Genomic DNA, 16,328 nt, shown 5'->3' with positions numbered 1-16,328 from the left:
TTTATTATTTTTGTGTGCGTGTACCGTCAAATCAGATCTGACTGGTACAGGAGGAGATTGTCCCTCCTTCCCCGGCAGAGCATCTGGTGGATTTGAACCGTTCGCCTCTGGGATTGTTCGAATGAATATTTTTTTAAAAAAGAAAGTGAACAAGGGGAAGGGGAAGGGAGGAAAATGTGGAAATGTATGAAAATCCAATTTTTCTGTAAACTTTTGTTAAGAATCACAATTAAAAACTTAAAAAACAACAACAATAATAAAACTGTTGTTAATGAGTGCTGCACAGCATTGTGTTGTGTAAATGTACCACAATCTCTCAACCCATTCGTTCACTGATGAGTATTTGGGCTGTTTCCATTTTCATGCTATTGTGAATAATGCTGCTAAGAGCACAAGTGTACATACCTCCATTTGTGTCTCAGTCCTGATGTCCTTGGGATATATCCCTTGCAGAACAATAGCTGGGTCATATGGGATGTCTATGTTCAACTTTTTGGAGGAAACGTCAAACTGTCCGTCTCCCATTGTGCTTGTAACATTTTACAACTCCACCCGCAGTGCATCCAATCTCGCCACATCAGCTCCAACATTTATTGGTTAATGCCCTGTTAAATTTTGCTACTGCTGCTGGGATGAGATGGCATCTCATTGTTCTGAGTTGCATTTCTCTGACTAGTAATGATTTTGAACACTTCCCTGTTTATTGGTCATCCAAATGTCCTCTTTTGTGAAGAATCTTTTCTTGCCTTTTGTCATTTTATGATTGAGTTTATCAGACTTTTTCTTGTGAAGGTATTTTCTAAACTTTAGTAACTAAAAGAGACCCTTGTCTGCAATGTTGAATTTTTTTTTTTTCTTTCCCAAATCTGTAGGCTTTCTTTTCACCCTACTGGAGGAAGTTTTTGATGCACACAGGGATTTGATTTTTATAATGATCCATACATCGGTTTTATCTTCTCCAGGCTTTATGTCATAGGCCAGGGCTTCTAATTGTGTTCCCATTTGTCTCTTATGCTCTTTACGGTTTGGGGTTTTACCCCTAGGTCTCTGATCCACTTTGAGTTGCTTCTTGTGTATAGTGTGAGATGTGGATCCTGTCCAGTTTTCTGCAGGCAGATGCCCATTTTGGGAATGTCTGACTCATCCAGCGCACAGGTTGCTCCTGGCATCTCAGGCACGCCCCCTGCTGGTGGAGGAGGTGTGGGGGCGCCTACCAGGACAGTGTGGAGGGACCAGAATGCTGGCCCCAAGCTTCTGCTGGCTCCTTTTCTTTCACTGAAGTCCCAGGGCGTCTCAAACTGTTTGTATATGATAACTAGCCTAAAGGTCAGTGGTTCAAACCCACTCAGCATCACTGAGTAAGAAATGCTTAGGAATTTGCTTTGTAAAGATTACAGCCAAAGAAACACAGCAGTTCTACTCACCTAGTGTGGTTAGGAGTCAGAATCGACACGTTTACTTTACCTTGAGTGACCAGCACAGCATCCACACTTTAGTGCTTTTCTAAGTCCCCTCAGACAAGTTCCAGAGGGCAGAGTAACACAGCACTTTCTCACATTGGGGGGTGTAGTACTGCAGCACACCACCATGAACACCTGACCCTCCTGGTACCACCTTCTGTACATCCACCTGCAGCTCAGCCACACCCCTGGCAAAGCCCTTGGCTTGTGGCTGATTTGGTCTCAACTCAGAGGCAATGAGTAGCTAGTTGCTTGTTAAATGGTTAAAGGAAGGAAGGATCTCTGGCTGCATATTTGGTACTATATTTGGGTCAATAACTAAAAGGTTGATGGTTCAAACCTACCACTCACTATGACAGCAAAAAATTAAGCACTCTACTCCTGTTATGATTTCCAGCCTTAGAAGATGAATTATCACTCTGACTTGGAATCAACGCAACAGTAGTGGGTTTTTGGATAATCACAGCCATGTCTACTACCCCCTGATCTGATTCTCCAGACCCGAAGGCCTTAATGGGATTAAACTAAGAACCCGAGGGGTTGGATTAGCAGTGCAGCACCTTATGGACTTCACCACCAGAGTTTCCCTGGGTTTGGACTCTCCAGCCCAGCCCTGCCATGGTCTCCACTGAAAATCTCATAGGAAAGCTGGACAGAGAGAGCCTGTCACCTATTGTAGAACAGATGAAAGCAGCAGAACACTTAGGGGGTGGGTGGAAGAAAGGCAAGCTAGGATGCAGTGGATTGTCAGGAAGAGCAGGTTGCTGGGGAGGGAGAACAGGAAATGGATAGATTTAAAAACAACTCTGAGGTAACATCTCACTCCAGCAACAACAGCAAAGTTCAACAGAAAAAAAAATGTGGGCAAGGTTGTGGAAAGATTGGAACCCTTAATCATTGCTGGTGGGAGTGTAAAATGGTGCAACCACATAGAAGGCAGTTTGGTGCTTTCTCGGCAAGTTGGAAATAGAAATACCATTTGATCTAGCAATTTCACTACTGGGAATATACCCTAAACAAATCAGGGCCACCATCCAAACATACAGATGCACATTCATGTTTACTGCTGCTTATTTACAATAGTAATAAGATGGAAGCTACCCAAGTGCTCATCAATGAACGAATGGATAGGAAAACTATGATATATTCATACACTGGAATATTACACACCACTGAAAAACAATGAACACATAAACCATTACACAACATGGGTGACCTTGGAAGACATTATCCTGAGTGAAATATCTCCTTTATAAAAGGACAAATACTTCATAGCACCACTGTTATGAAGAAGGTCTGACATGGGCGTTGGAAGGAGATAGGATAAGAGTAGACAGATAAAGAACTTTGCATTGGAACAGATGAAGAGCTAGTTAAAAGGAAGATAAGATTAGCTATTAACCCTGACAACAGCCTAGAGTAAGAGGTACATTGCAAAGAAGACTGGAAGAGCAGAAGTAATTGTGCAACAATGAATGAATATGTTTTTAAAAAGTGAACTGGGGGATGGGAAGGGAAGTAGAGGGGTAAAATGTACAACGATGAATGAATGAAAATCTAACTCTTTTGTAAACTTTCATCAAAATCACAATTAAAAGAAAATTTTATTTAAAAAAAATAGATGGATTTGTTGTTGCTATGTGCCGTCAAGTCGCCTGCGACTCACAGCAACCCTGTGCACAACAGCTCTGAACCCTGATCTACCCTCAGCCAACCTTATTGTCTCTGACACACCTACCACCATTTCCCCAGTCACTGAATCAATCCATCTCATCAAGGGTCTTCCTCTCTTCCGCTGTCCCTCCACCCTCCCAAGCATGACAGTCTCCAAGGACTGGTCCTGCCTTGCAACATGCCCAAAGTATGTCAAACAAAGCTTCAAAATTCTTGCCTCCAAGGAACAGCCTGGTTTTACCCTCTCCTGGATGAACTTGTTTGTTCTCCTAGCAGTCCATGGCATATTCAATACTCTCCTCCAGCATCACAGCTCAAAGGCTTCAATTCTTCTTCTTTCTGATGCATAGCATGTAACTGTGAAAACCATGGCCTGCATCAGGCACACCTTAGTCTCCAGACTGACATTATTGCTTTTCAGTACTCTGGAGAGGTCCCTGACAGCAGACTTTCCCAATGCAATTCATCTTTTGATTTCCTGGTTGCTGGTACCAAGAGTATTGATTGTGGAACGAAACAAACTAAAGCTGTTAACAATCTCAATCTCTTCACCATCTATCATGACTACTTGAAGCACGAGGGTCAAAGATTACAGCTTTTGGTGTGGGTTATGACTGAACATAAACGTGAAGAAAACAAAAATCCTCACAACTAAACCAATTACCAACGTCATAAGTGAAGAAACAGTTCAGCTGTCCATAACCTCCTTCTACTTGGATCAACAACCTCCAGGGCAATAGATTAGAAAGAAATCAAGCAATGTGCTGCAATGGGCAAATGTGCTGCAAAAGACCTCTTTAAAGTTCTAATAAACTAAGATACCCCTTAGAGGACTGAGGTGCACTTAATCCAAACCACGGTCTTTTCAGTTGCCTCCTAAGTATGTAAAAGCTAAAAACTGAACAAGCAAGACAAAGAATACTGAATACCCTATGGATGGCAGGCTTAGAAGAAATGCAGCCAAAATGTTCTTTAGAACTGAGGTCAGTGAGACTGTGACTTTGGACATAGTATTAGGAAAGATCAATCACCAAGAGAGAACATCAGTTTAGTGAAGCTGAGGGTTAGCAAAAGCAAAGGAAATCCCCAATGAGATAGATTGCTTCAACAGCTGTCAAGCAACTCAAATATGCCAAAGATCATGGAGATTGGGCCAAATTTTGTTCTTACTGAAGAGTGAATTCTAGAACGTGGCTCTTCTAAACAAAATGATTGGGTGGGGTTATGCAAAAAGGGAGCTTGTAACCCAGCAAGATAATTAGCAACTTACTGTTAATGCAAATAAGGTGTATGCAATCTGTGACTTAGATGTCACCTTGGGTGGACTTTGACATTCAGTGGCTTGATCTTTTTTAAAAAGTTTACTACTGTTTATTTAACTTCAAAGACATTTCAATATTCTAAAACATACTAAAAAAGGAACCAAACATTGCAAACTGTGTAAGTACAGAAGGTTCCGGACCTTCCATGGATGCGGTGGCTCTTCATTTTTTTTGACACTGAATACTTGTTTGTTTATAAAGAAATCGTTTTAAAATGACTGCATCTTACAAAAACAAATCCTCCCAAAATACAAATACTTCTCAGTCCAGTTGACACTCTGCCTCCTTCCATAGCTAAAATGGCAGCACATGCAGATTGACTATATAAAAAAGAAAAGATCGGTCTGAAGCTAAAAGTCAGTGTCAACAGGTCAGCTTCACAGCTCATGTCAGACCTGGGGGAGGGGCATCTGCCCTCCCACTCCCAGCTTCAAACAGGCCAAACAGGGACCACCAAGAGCTTATCTTGGTTGTTTTGCCCTTTTTTACAAACTATAGACATGCAGGATTTCTAGCCAACAATCAATAGTTAACACCACCTTACAAACCAGACAAATGGGGGATGGGAGGGAGGTGCCAGAAACTTCTTTAATGCCTTGCCACACCAACAGCAAAGTGTATAGTGAGAAGAACACAAGAGTACCTTTCCATTTTAAAAATGTTTGAATATATGTGCAGCTTTGATACAGTTTCAGGGTGCTCTCGACACCCACGGCCACTTCAGGTAAACCCCTTATGATTTCTAGAGCACTGTGAAAAGACCACAAGATGATCATAATCCAGTTTTGTAATTAAACCTTATGAAGGCAGCAGACAGGTCTCCAAGAGATGCAGAAATAATGGCACTCCCCTACACTGAGGTGTTCACGAGGAGACAGAGAGACAAGTCTTTTATTCATCTTCATCATCATCATCATCCTCTTTCTCTTCTTCTTCCTCTTCCTCATCTTCTTTCATTTTTTTCCAAGCTACTTTAGTAGGACCGTTCACACCATCAAACTGCCCTCTGGACTCTCCATCCACAACATCCTTCTCATACTTTTTCAGTCTGACTGCCTTGTAAGGCTGCTTCTCACCATCACTCAAATGACTCCGCATCTCACCCAGCGTCTTGGCCACATTGCCAATAGAGATGCCAGGGTTTGCTGATTGAATCTTAGGATGAAATTTAGAACAAAGCAGGAATCTAGATGGAGGCCATTCAGGGGCATTGGGGTTCTTCTTCTTGCCTCCTTTCGCTGGCCTGTAGTCCTTCATTTCTCAGTCATTAGGTTCTTTGTCCGCCTTGACCAACTCATCAAACTCAGACCCTTCTTTCCTAGACATAGTCTTCCACCTGTCTGTGCACTGCTTGGAGAATTCAGCAAAATTGGTTGGCACCTCTGGGTTTTTCTTATGTTCTTCTCTGCACATCTGCACCAGGAAGGCATATGCAGACATATTGCCCTTTGGTTTCTTAGAGTCATCTTTCACCATCTTAATTGTATTGTTCCTTTACAGTTCTTTAATGCTGTGATTGTCCTGGGATTCTTTTTTTTTTCTTTTCTGCTTTAATGCAATTATCCTCCCTTTTACATAGCCCCAGCCTCTGTGCCTGCAGTTATGGTCTCATTTGAGTGTTAGTTGTCTGTTAAGTAAATGAGGGGGTAATATATATATTGGGTTACCACCACTACCGTGTAGTGAATTACTAAACACGGTTATGAAATCCTTGTCATTCACTAGTAGGTAGGGCTATGAAAATGTGAGGTGCTTATAGCCTACCAAGCTGCTTGGACAGCTTGCCAATAATGAAAATAAGGTACCTCACATTCATTTTAGTGAGACAATGCAAATAAGACGTGTAGAAAGGTAACATGAGCATTAGTCAATTTTGCCACCCCAGTAGGCTTTAAAGCAGGCATCACAGAGGTGGGAAATGGGACTCTGTTACCATCAAGAAAGAAAAGCCAGGTATGTATAAAAAGTTAACTCAAGATGGATCAGAGGCTTTGCTGCAAAGCTTAAAACTGAAGATCATCAAAGAAAAAATTACAGCAAATTTAGCAGCTCTGACTTAAATATCAACTAGCACTGATAACAGAATCCACAGAAGATAACTTAGATGATTAGAACCTCATAAAAAGAAATTTTTATGTGCATCAAAAGAATTCTCCAGGAGAGTAAAGATAGAACTTAGAGGCTAGAGTGAGCTCTGGTGTTCTAATGGCAAGAAGCTGCACTGCAATCCCAGAGGTGCGCAGTTCAAATCCACCAGATGCTCTGCTGGAGAAGGAAGGACAATCTCCTCCTGTACCAGTCAGGTCTGATTTGACGGCGCGCGCGCGCACGCACACACACACACACACACACACACACACACACACACAAGAACTTATAGGCTGGAGAAAGAATATATGGCAATAATAGAGCTGACATCTTTTAAAACAGAAAACTCCAACACCTCAAGAAGAAAAAGACAACTCATTTACAAAATAGGCATAGAATATGAATACACATTTCACCAAGGAAAATAGTCAGATGGCCAACAAACACATGAAGAAATCCTCAAGATCATTACCTACTAGAGATGCAAATCAAAACAACAATGCAATATCTTACCCCAGGAAAAATAAGAATGTTCAATAAGACATTAAACAACACCTGCTATTGAGGGGATGGAAAGAATGATACTCTTACACAGTTAATGAGCATGTAAAATGGTGCAAACACTACAGAAGCAGTGTGGCAATTCCTTAAAAAGTTGGGAATAGAAACATCATTTGACCAAATAATCCCATTACTATGTATATATCCTAAAGAAATAGCTGGGATATGAACAGGTATATGCTTACCACAGCTCTATTTACATTAACAAACAGTTAAAACAACCCAAGTGTCCATCAATAGACAAAAGTTAAAGAAACTGTGGTCAGTTCACACAATGGAGTATTGTTGTTCTTATATGCCATTGAGTTGACTAATACTCACAGTGATCCGATGAATAAGGGATCGTTCTCTGCTTTCAGCCAAAATCCATCTGACATCAGCAATGATATCCAGAAACATATACCAGAGAATATCTGAGATATGTTTATTTGCATTTTCTTGACTATGCAAAAGCTTTTCATTCTGTGTACTTAATTCTTATGGACAATTATGAGAAAAAAGGAAATCCTAGAACACTTAGTTCTGTTTATGTGAAATCCATGTATAGATCAAGAAGCAGTTGTTAAAACAGAACAAAGTAACAGTAACACTGGCTAGTTAGTCTAAAACCAGGAAAGATATGTTAGGGCTGTATCTTTTCTCCATACATGTTCAATCTCTATGCTGAGTCAATAAGAAACTGGACTGTGTATGAAGAAGAATGACATGAAGATTGGAGGAAAGTTCATCAACAACTTGTATTATGCAGAAACATTCTTGCTTGAAAGTCCTGAAGCACTAGAGGATCAAAGACAACAGCCTTCCATGAATTACAACTTAACATCAAGAAAACAAAGGCAACTGCACGATGGATAGAGGAAAAACTGAAGTTATCAATGATTCCATTTTACTTGGATCTACAATCAACACCCAGAGTAATAGGAGTCAAAAAATCAAAAGACTTACTACACTGAGCAAATCTGCTATAAAGGATTGCTTTAAAGTGAAAAGCAGAGATGTTAATTTAAGAACAAAGGTGCACATGATCCAAGCCATTGTATTTTCAATTCTCTCCTATGGATCTGAAAGTTAGACAATCAGGAATCAAGACCCAAGAGAAGAGTTGAGAGCGCTGGTGGTCTAGTAGTTAAGGATGTGTGCTGCCAACCCAAAGGCATGTGGTTCACCAGCTGCACTATGGAAGAAAGATGAACTATCTCCTCCCGCATGACTGACAGCCTCTAAAAACCCACTTAAAGGGTCAGCTAAGGAATCCGTTCCCACTCAATGGCATATAACAACAAGAAGAAGAACTGATGCTTTTGAACTGTGGTTTTGGTGAAGAAAATTATACAACGGATTATCCAAAGAATAAACAAATCTTTCCTGTAGGAATTGGAGCCAGAGTGCTCTACAGAGGTAAGGATGGTGAAACAGCCTCTCACAAACCTTGGGCATGCTGTCCAGAGAGGCTAGAGCTTGGGGGAAAGACATCCTGCTGGGAAAGACAGGATCAGGGAAAGAGAACAAGATCCTGAAGGAGATGGATTGACACAGTGATCGTAACAATGAACTTGAACATAACAGAGATTGGGACGATGGTGCAGGATAAGGTAAGGTTTAGGTCTTCTAGATCAGTTGTTTTATAGGGTCACTATGAGTTATGATGGTCAACTTGACAGCACCTAACAACAACAAATGATCAAGAAGCTGAGAAATACTGTAAAACATTCACAAAACTAGAATAAATTATGTTGAGTGATATAATGCAAAAGAACAGTTATTGTATAAAATCACTAACAGTGAAAGCTAAGAAACTGTTGATACACAGAATCAATTGTAGAGAGTTAACAGAGATGAGAAGCTAGGGAGAGGGGAGACAAAAAAATATTGTTTTGCTACATACATAAAAAAACAACTGATTAAGTAGATAGAACACACACACATTTAGAGTATTGTTGTTATGTGCTTTCGAGTCACCTGCAACCTATAGCAAAAGTATGTACAGCAGCTCTGAACCCTGCCTTGTCCTAAGTTAGTCTCACTGATTCCAACACACAAAAACCCCCATTGCCCCAGTTACTGTATCAATCTATCTCATCCGAGGTCTTCCTCCCCTACACTGTCCCTCCACTCTTCTGAGCATGATGTCCTTCTCCAAGGACCAGTCTCTCCTGGCCATGTGCCCAAAGTATGTGAGGTACAGCTTCAAAATCCTAGCCTCCAAGGAGAAACTTGGATTCACTCTCTCCAACACAGACCTATTTGTTTTCTTGGTGGTCCATAATATGTTCAAGACTCTTCTCCAGCACCACAACTCAAAGGCATCGATTCTTTTTCTGTCATCCTTAGTCATTGTCCACTCTCTGATGCATAGCAAGTAACTGTGAAGACCATGGCCTAGATTAGGAGCACCTTAGTCTCTAGACTAACATCGTTGCCTTTCAGTACTCTGGAGAGGTCCCTAAGAGCAGATTTTCCCAATGCAATTCGTCTTTTGATTTCCTGACGCCTGGTGCTGAGAGTATAACTCTCTAGTATTCTCCTCTACTGTTTAGCTATAAATTGAGGGGTTATAAAGAAGGAAAGAAAGAAGAGAGAAAGACAGGAAGGAAGGAAAGAAGGAAGGGAGAAAGACAGGAAGGAAGGAAGAGAGGAAGGGAGGAAAGAAGATAGGCAGAAAGAAGGATAGACAGACAGAAAGACAGGGAAGATAGAAAGAAAGACAGAAAGAAAGAGGAGAAAGAAAGATGAGCCAGATAGTGCAATGCATCCTGGACATCAGAGTCTTGCATAAATTAGGAGAACACTAGAGAGACAGTGCAAGACGCCAAGACCAGAAGATGATGACACAGCATGCAACAGGATAAGATGATGATAACGACAATGGCAGCAGTGGTTTTGGCACGAGTCAGTGAGACTGGAATGAGACATAACTGGGCTCTCAGCCCACAGAGCAAAAAAGTTAAGGGCTTGTTGTTGGAGATGCCAGATCTCCTGACTCACAGATACCACTGGACACCTTTGGACCTAGCTTTACTGACAGAATGGCACATAACTGACAGAGTTAAAAGAGCTTTGTAAAACTTGTCTGAGCAGGTCCAAGGTACAAGGCTAAGGGCCACTTTAACACTACCGATAAGAAGCTGTCTTGATTAAAGAACTATATCGTGGGTCTCTTAAACTTACTATCTCATAATCCCCAGTGTCATCTATGAGTTCTGTGAGACCACTGCAATGAATTCTCAAACCCAATAGTGAGTGCTGTGAGAAGACCCATTGGTTTTAGAATTAGAGGAAGGGTCTGGAGAGCATGGAGTGTGAGTGTGAGTCTGACCTTAAAGGAATTATCTCTGTAGATTGGGATTCTTCCCTGTGGGAAGCTAGTGGAGGTCAGACACTACTGCCTCTACACCTTCCAAGGAGTTTTCACAGCCATCTTAACAGCAGGTCACACTACCCTCACCCCAGCCACTCTCTTCACCATCTATATTCAAGTCACCATCCTTTACTATCTTACTTAAATCACACTCTTGCTTATCTCAGCCTTTACCTTTCAAGAAGTAAGAGAGAGAAAAAAGCAGAGAATGGGGACTTGACCACCAAAAAAAGGAACAAACAGTAGTGGAGAACATTTTATTCTGGAAACTTAATCTTAAAGAGGCAAAAAGCTGTAACACCAGAGACAGCAAGAAGGAGAGGCAGCAAACCTACAAGACTTGCAGGGGATGGAAAAGTAGGCTTCCCCTTCTCAGCCCCAGAAGAAAACTAAGCCCTTTCAGGCAGGAAGCATGCTCCCCGCATAATTCAATACTCACTGTGTAATTGATATGCGTATGTTATTGTTCGGTGCTCTCGAGTCAAGTATGATGCATAGTGATCCTATGACCAACAGATCTGAACCCTGTCTTATCTTGTGTCATCATTATCATTCTCATAATTGAGTTTATTGCTGCAGTCACTCACTGTCAATCTATATTATTGAGGGCCTTCGAGGGACTTCTTCGAAGACCCTCTATTTTTCCCATCATCATGTCCCTTTCCAAGGATTAGCCCCTTCTAACAATAGGCTCAAAGTATGTGAGGCGAAGTTTTGTCATCCTTGCTTCCAAGGAGCATTCAGGCTGTACTTTTCCTGAGACATATTTGTTCTTTTGGCAGGCCATAGGCTATTCAGTACTCTTCTCCAACACCACAACTCAAAGGCAGCAGTTCTTCTACCATCCTTATTCACTGCCCAGTTCTCAGAAGCAGCAAGTGACTGACAAGACCATGGCCTGCATATGAGGTAGTTGATGTGTGTATGAGGCAGGTGAAAATACTACAGCATGAATCAGGCCCACTTTAGGCTTCAAAGTGACACCTTTGTTCTTCAGCAACTTAAATGGATCTTCTGTAACCGATTTGCCCAGTGTAATACATAGGTTGATATCTTGACTATTGTCATCCACGGGCATTGATCATAGATCCAAGTAAAATGAAAACACTGACAACTCTAATTTTTACTCCATCTACCATGACATTGTTTATTGATTGCATTGTGAGGATTTTTGTTTTCTTGATGTTGAGGTATAAGTTGAACTGAAGGCTACGATCTTTGAACTTCATCAAAAAGTATTTTAAGTCCTCTTTGCCTATAACCAGCAAATAGTATCTTCTGTAGATTGTTGATGGGTCTGCTTCCAATCGTGATGCCACCTTCTTCTTCATATAATCCAGCTTCTCAGATTATTTGCTCAGCAATTAGAAGTATGGCAAAATGATACAACACTGACAACCGGCCTTTCCTGATTTTAAACTATGTCTTCACCATTATGTGCTATGCATCAGAAAGCTGGACAATGACTAGAGATGATAGAAGGAGAATTGATGCCTTTGAGCTGTGGTGCTGGAGAAGAGTATTTAACATACCATACACTGCTAAGAGAACAAACAGGTTCATTCTGGAGATGGTGAAACCAGGCTGCTCCTTGGAGGCAAGAATTCTGAAGCTCTGTCTGACATAGTTTGCACATGTTACAAGGAGGGACCAGTCCTTGGAGAGATATTATGCTTGGGAGGGTGGAGGGACAGCGCAAGAAAGGAAGATGAGATGAGATGGATTGACTCAGTGACTGAGGTAATGGGAGTAGGTATGTCACAGACAATAAGGTTGGCTCAGGATAGAGCAGGGTTCAGAGCTATTGTACATAGGGTTGCTATGAGTCACAGGCGACTTGACGGCACATAACAACAACAGGATCCATTTACTCTGTTCAAACAACTGCTTCTTGGTCTATGCGCAGGTTTCACACAAGCATGATTAAGCACTGCAGAACTGTCGATGTTTTCAACATTGTACATTAATACCTAAATTACAATTAATTCTATAAATTAATTAAAAATAATCCTGAAAGACTTAAAAAAAAATAAATTCAAGCCTTGAGTGGCAATATTGAGAGACGCTTTAGGCAAAAACTTGAATGATCCAGGAAGCATCAAATGAAGATAGAAGAAATAAACAGGATGATTTATATCAAAAAGAATTGGCTGGCAATGAAAAATGTCAGTAAGTACCATATGAACAAAAGCCAACGGTAACAAAGGAAGATGTTTTGAGCTGTGTTGAAGACACTAGCCGAAAATAAAGCCTCAGGAGTAGATGGGATACCCACTGACATGTTTCAACTAACAGATGAAATCTGAGCACACTCACCAGTCCATGTAGGAAATGTGGAGGCCAACTGACTAGAGGTGATCCACGTTTGTTCCCATTTCCAAGAAAGGTGATCTAACAGAACATGGACATTATCAAACAATATCGCTAATATCACAGGCAAGCAAAATATCGCTAAAGAGCATCCAAAAGTGGCTAGTACAGCATATTGACAGGGAACAGCCTGAAGTTCAAGTTGGGTTTAGAAGAGGCAGTGGCACCAGTGACAGCACTGCTGATGTCAGATGGCTGAAAGCAGAAAAAAATGCCAGAAGAATGTCTACCTGTGTTTCATTAACTATGCAAAGGCATTTGATCATAGCAAACTATGATTGACATTGAGAAGAATGGGAATCCAAAGCACTTAATTGTACTCATGAAAAATCTATACCTAAACCAAGAAGCCGTTGTCTAAACAGAACAAAGGAATACTGCATGATTTAAAATCAGAAAGGGTGTGCATCAGAGTTGTATCCTTTCTCCTTACCTCTTCAATCTGTATGCTGAGCAAATAATTTGCAAAGTTAGACTATGAAGAATAAAGCAGCATTCATCAACAATTTGAGTTATGCAGATGATATAGCCTTGCTTGCTGAAAGCAAGGAGGACCTGAAACGCTTGCTACAGAAGATCAAAGGCTACAGTCTTCCATACAAATGACATCTCAACATCAAGAAGACAAAGGTCCTTACCACCAGGCCAATAGACAACAACATGACAGATGGACAATGGACTGAAACTGTCAATTATTTCACCTTACTCTGATCTACTGTCAACACCCTTTGTACCAGAAGTTAGGAGATAGGAGACAGATTGCTTTGGGCAAGTCTGCTGTCAGAGACTTTCCCAAAATACTGGAGTAATGATGTCAGTTTGAGGATTAAGTTGTGCCTGATTCAGCCATGATCTTTTCAATCACTTGCTATGCATCCGAGTGCTAGATAATGAATAAGGATGACAGAGAAGGAATTGATGTCTTTGAATTGTGGTGCTGGGGAAGACTAATAGAATATCCTGTAGACTGCCAAAAGAACAGAAATGTCTTGGAAAAGGTACAGCCAAGGATGGCAAAATTTTATCTCTCATATTTTGGACACGTTGCTAGGAGAAGCTATTCCTTGGAAAGAAATATCACGCTTGGAAAGGTGAAGGGTCAGTAAAAGTGAGGAAGACCCCCAACAAGAAGGATTGAAATAGTGACTGCAACAATGGGCTCAAGTGTGTCAAAGGTGAGGATGGCACAGGATAGGGTAGGGTTCAAATCTGTTGTTCATACTGTCACTATGAGGCATAGTCAGCTCCACAGCACCTAACAAAAACAACAAAGTCAGGAGGGAGGCGTAGGTGGTATAGTCTGTTGTGAGTTGTGCTGTTGATCAAAGGGGCTGTGACTCCAATAGTTCAAATCCACCAGCTTTTCCACTGGACAAAGTTGGAGTCTCCTCCCATTATGACTTACAAGGAACTCCAGTGAGAGGTAGCTATGAGTCAGAATAGACTTGAAGACAGTGAGTTAGCATTTTTGAGTTTTAGGATCAGTTGTAGGTATTCAGGGAAATAAATTATAGGGTACAGGGCTTATTAGTTGGAGATGAAAATATTATAAAACTGGTATAGTAATAGCTGCACAACTCTGATGACTATACTACAGTGTACATATTAAATAGATGAACCATACGTATGTGAATTAAGTCTCCATAAAGCTGTTATAAATTTTGAAGGGGGGAGTATATACCCACTCAACAAAGTTTCTGTAACATTCTGAAGAAATAAAATACATGAAAGGCACTTATAAGCAGTACGATTCTACATTAGTACAGATTAGTCAGTCATAAAGAACCCCCCTTTGGGCTCTTCCCTTTTGTGCTAAAAATCACAGTCTGATCTTGAGGGGGAGGGGAAGAAGACAGGTCCATGTGGGAGCAGCTCAGCGTAGAGAGTAACTTGCCTTCACAGCTAAGAGCTCAGGGTGCTTTGATCTGCAAATCTGCCAGGCCCTCAAAGGCCCAGCTCCCACTGCCTGGGACAGCCCACCTCCTTAATAAAGCCCCTGAGGTTTGACATACCGGTCTCTAAAAAAGCGAGCATACTCAATCCAACCAAACACCCAGCACACAGGATCCATACCAAATGGCATCCAAACGGTCCTCCATATCCAGTATCCCAGAGCAGCTAACTGGACCAGTATTACAAGGCGGGATCGAAAAAGGCTCCTATTGTCTTACCTTGAAGTGATACAGGTAGGATGTGATAGGAGATCAGTCCTAGCTCCCAGAGGCCAGCCTCTTTCCGGGGACCCCACGCAGACCCGGACAGCCACCAGCCCCCTGCCGAGGCGGAGAGTCCTGGCTAGCAGCTTCATTTGGAGTGAGTCCGCCACACCGCTTTCAGCCTTGCTCCTCCACGGGGACAGCAGAGAAGCCGCCAGGGCCCTGGCCACGCCCCCACCTCCGGTCCAGTCCTGAGCTGGTGTTCGGCTTCCGGTGCTCACTGTCTGGCAAGGTGCCTCTGCGGCCGGATTGGGCGGGCCCAGGACCTCGGCTACCCTGTAAGTCCTCGGTCCGGCTTCTCACATGTGAGACACGTCACATGCCCCCAGAGGTGGGGAAGGACACAGTCCACCAGGAAGAAATGTCACCCACGCCTGGAGCCTTGGAAGGCTGGCCAACTAGCACAGAGGTACTGGTCCAGCGAAGGCTGCATCTGTGCGGAAGGATGATGCACCCGCGGACTGTGCAGGATCCGGTGCAGGCTCCCGTCTCTCCCCAGGCAGCCGCTCTCCAGCTCCAGTGCAGAGCTGAGAGAAGTGCACATTCCCAGATTCCATCACATCCTTCCCCAGCTTCCAAGGCAGTAGTGCGGAGCGTGGACCCAGAGCCTGTTTTCCTTTTTATCGTTAAGAGTGAAAAATAACGTTTGCTCAAACGAGCAGAGACATGTTGCAAGATGGGACTGACATCAGGGTTGAGGGAACGCAGAGAAGGAGGGGAGGAATGATGTATACTGCATTGAAACAGATGAGGGAGAGAACTGTTGAGAAGGGATATATGATTGGGTATTATTGTCATGACAGGAGTCCAGAATGAAGGCTGCTGCACAGTGGAGTGGACTTGGGGGGAGGGATTACCTAACAATGAAAGAGTTTTACTTTTCCAGAACAGTGAAGGGGGGAGGGGGTGGACAGGGAGAAAAGTGCAACAATGAATGACTGGAAACTCTTAAGTCTCTGTAAACTTTCATTAAAATTAATTTTTAAAAAAGAGTGAAATGAGCCCCCTGGTTACCAAACATGGTCCTTCAAATGAACCACCTCAAAGCTTATCTGACCACCTCAGTGCACACCTACTCTCTGCACCTGGTTATTCTGAAAGAAATCTCAGACATCAGGGAGCTCTGGTGGCCTAGTGGCAAGACGCTGCACTGCAATCCCAGAAGTACGCGGTTCAAATCCATCAGATGTTCTGCTGGAGAAGGAGGGGGCAATCTCCTCCTGTACCAGTCAGATCTGATTTGATGGTACACGTAAAAATAATACAATAAAAATTTAAA

At 42.2% G+C, this 16,328-nt stretch overlaps 1 protein-coding gene and 1 pseudogene across 1 annotated transcript in view; both read right to left on the bottom strand.

Moving 5' to 3' along the window:
* ACOT7 (acyl-CoA thioesterase 7) overlaps window positions 1-16,328 on the bottom strand; it is a 197,910-nt gene that overhangs the window by 157,565 nt on the left and 24,017 nt on the right. The window lies entirely within an intron of this gene.
* On the bottom strand, window positions 5,348-5,932 carry LOC102843641 (annotated as a pseudogene).

This window comes from Elephantulus edwardii, unplaced genomic scaffold, assembly GCF_000299155.1.
Source record: "Elephantulus edwardii isolate Elephantulus edwardi_28Jun2011 unplaced genomic scaffold, EleEdw1.0 scaffold00045, whole genome shotgun sequence".
Classification (NCBI taxonomy): Eukaryota; Metazoa; Chordata; class Mammalia; order Macroscelidea; family Macroscelididae; genus Elephantulus; species Elephantulus edwardii.
This window is presented reverse-complemented; position numbering and strand designations above follow the sequence as displayed.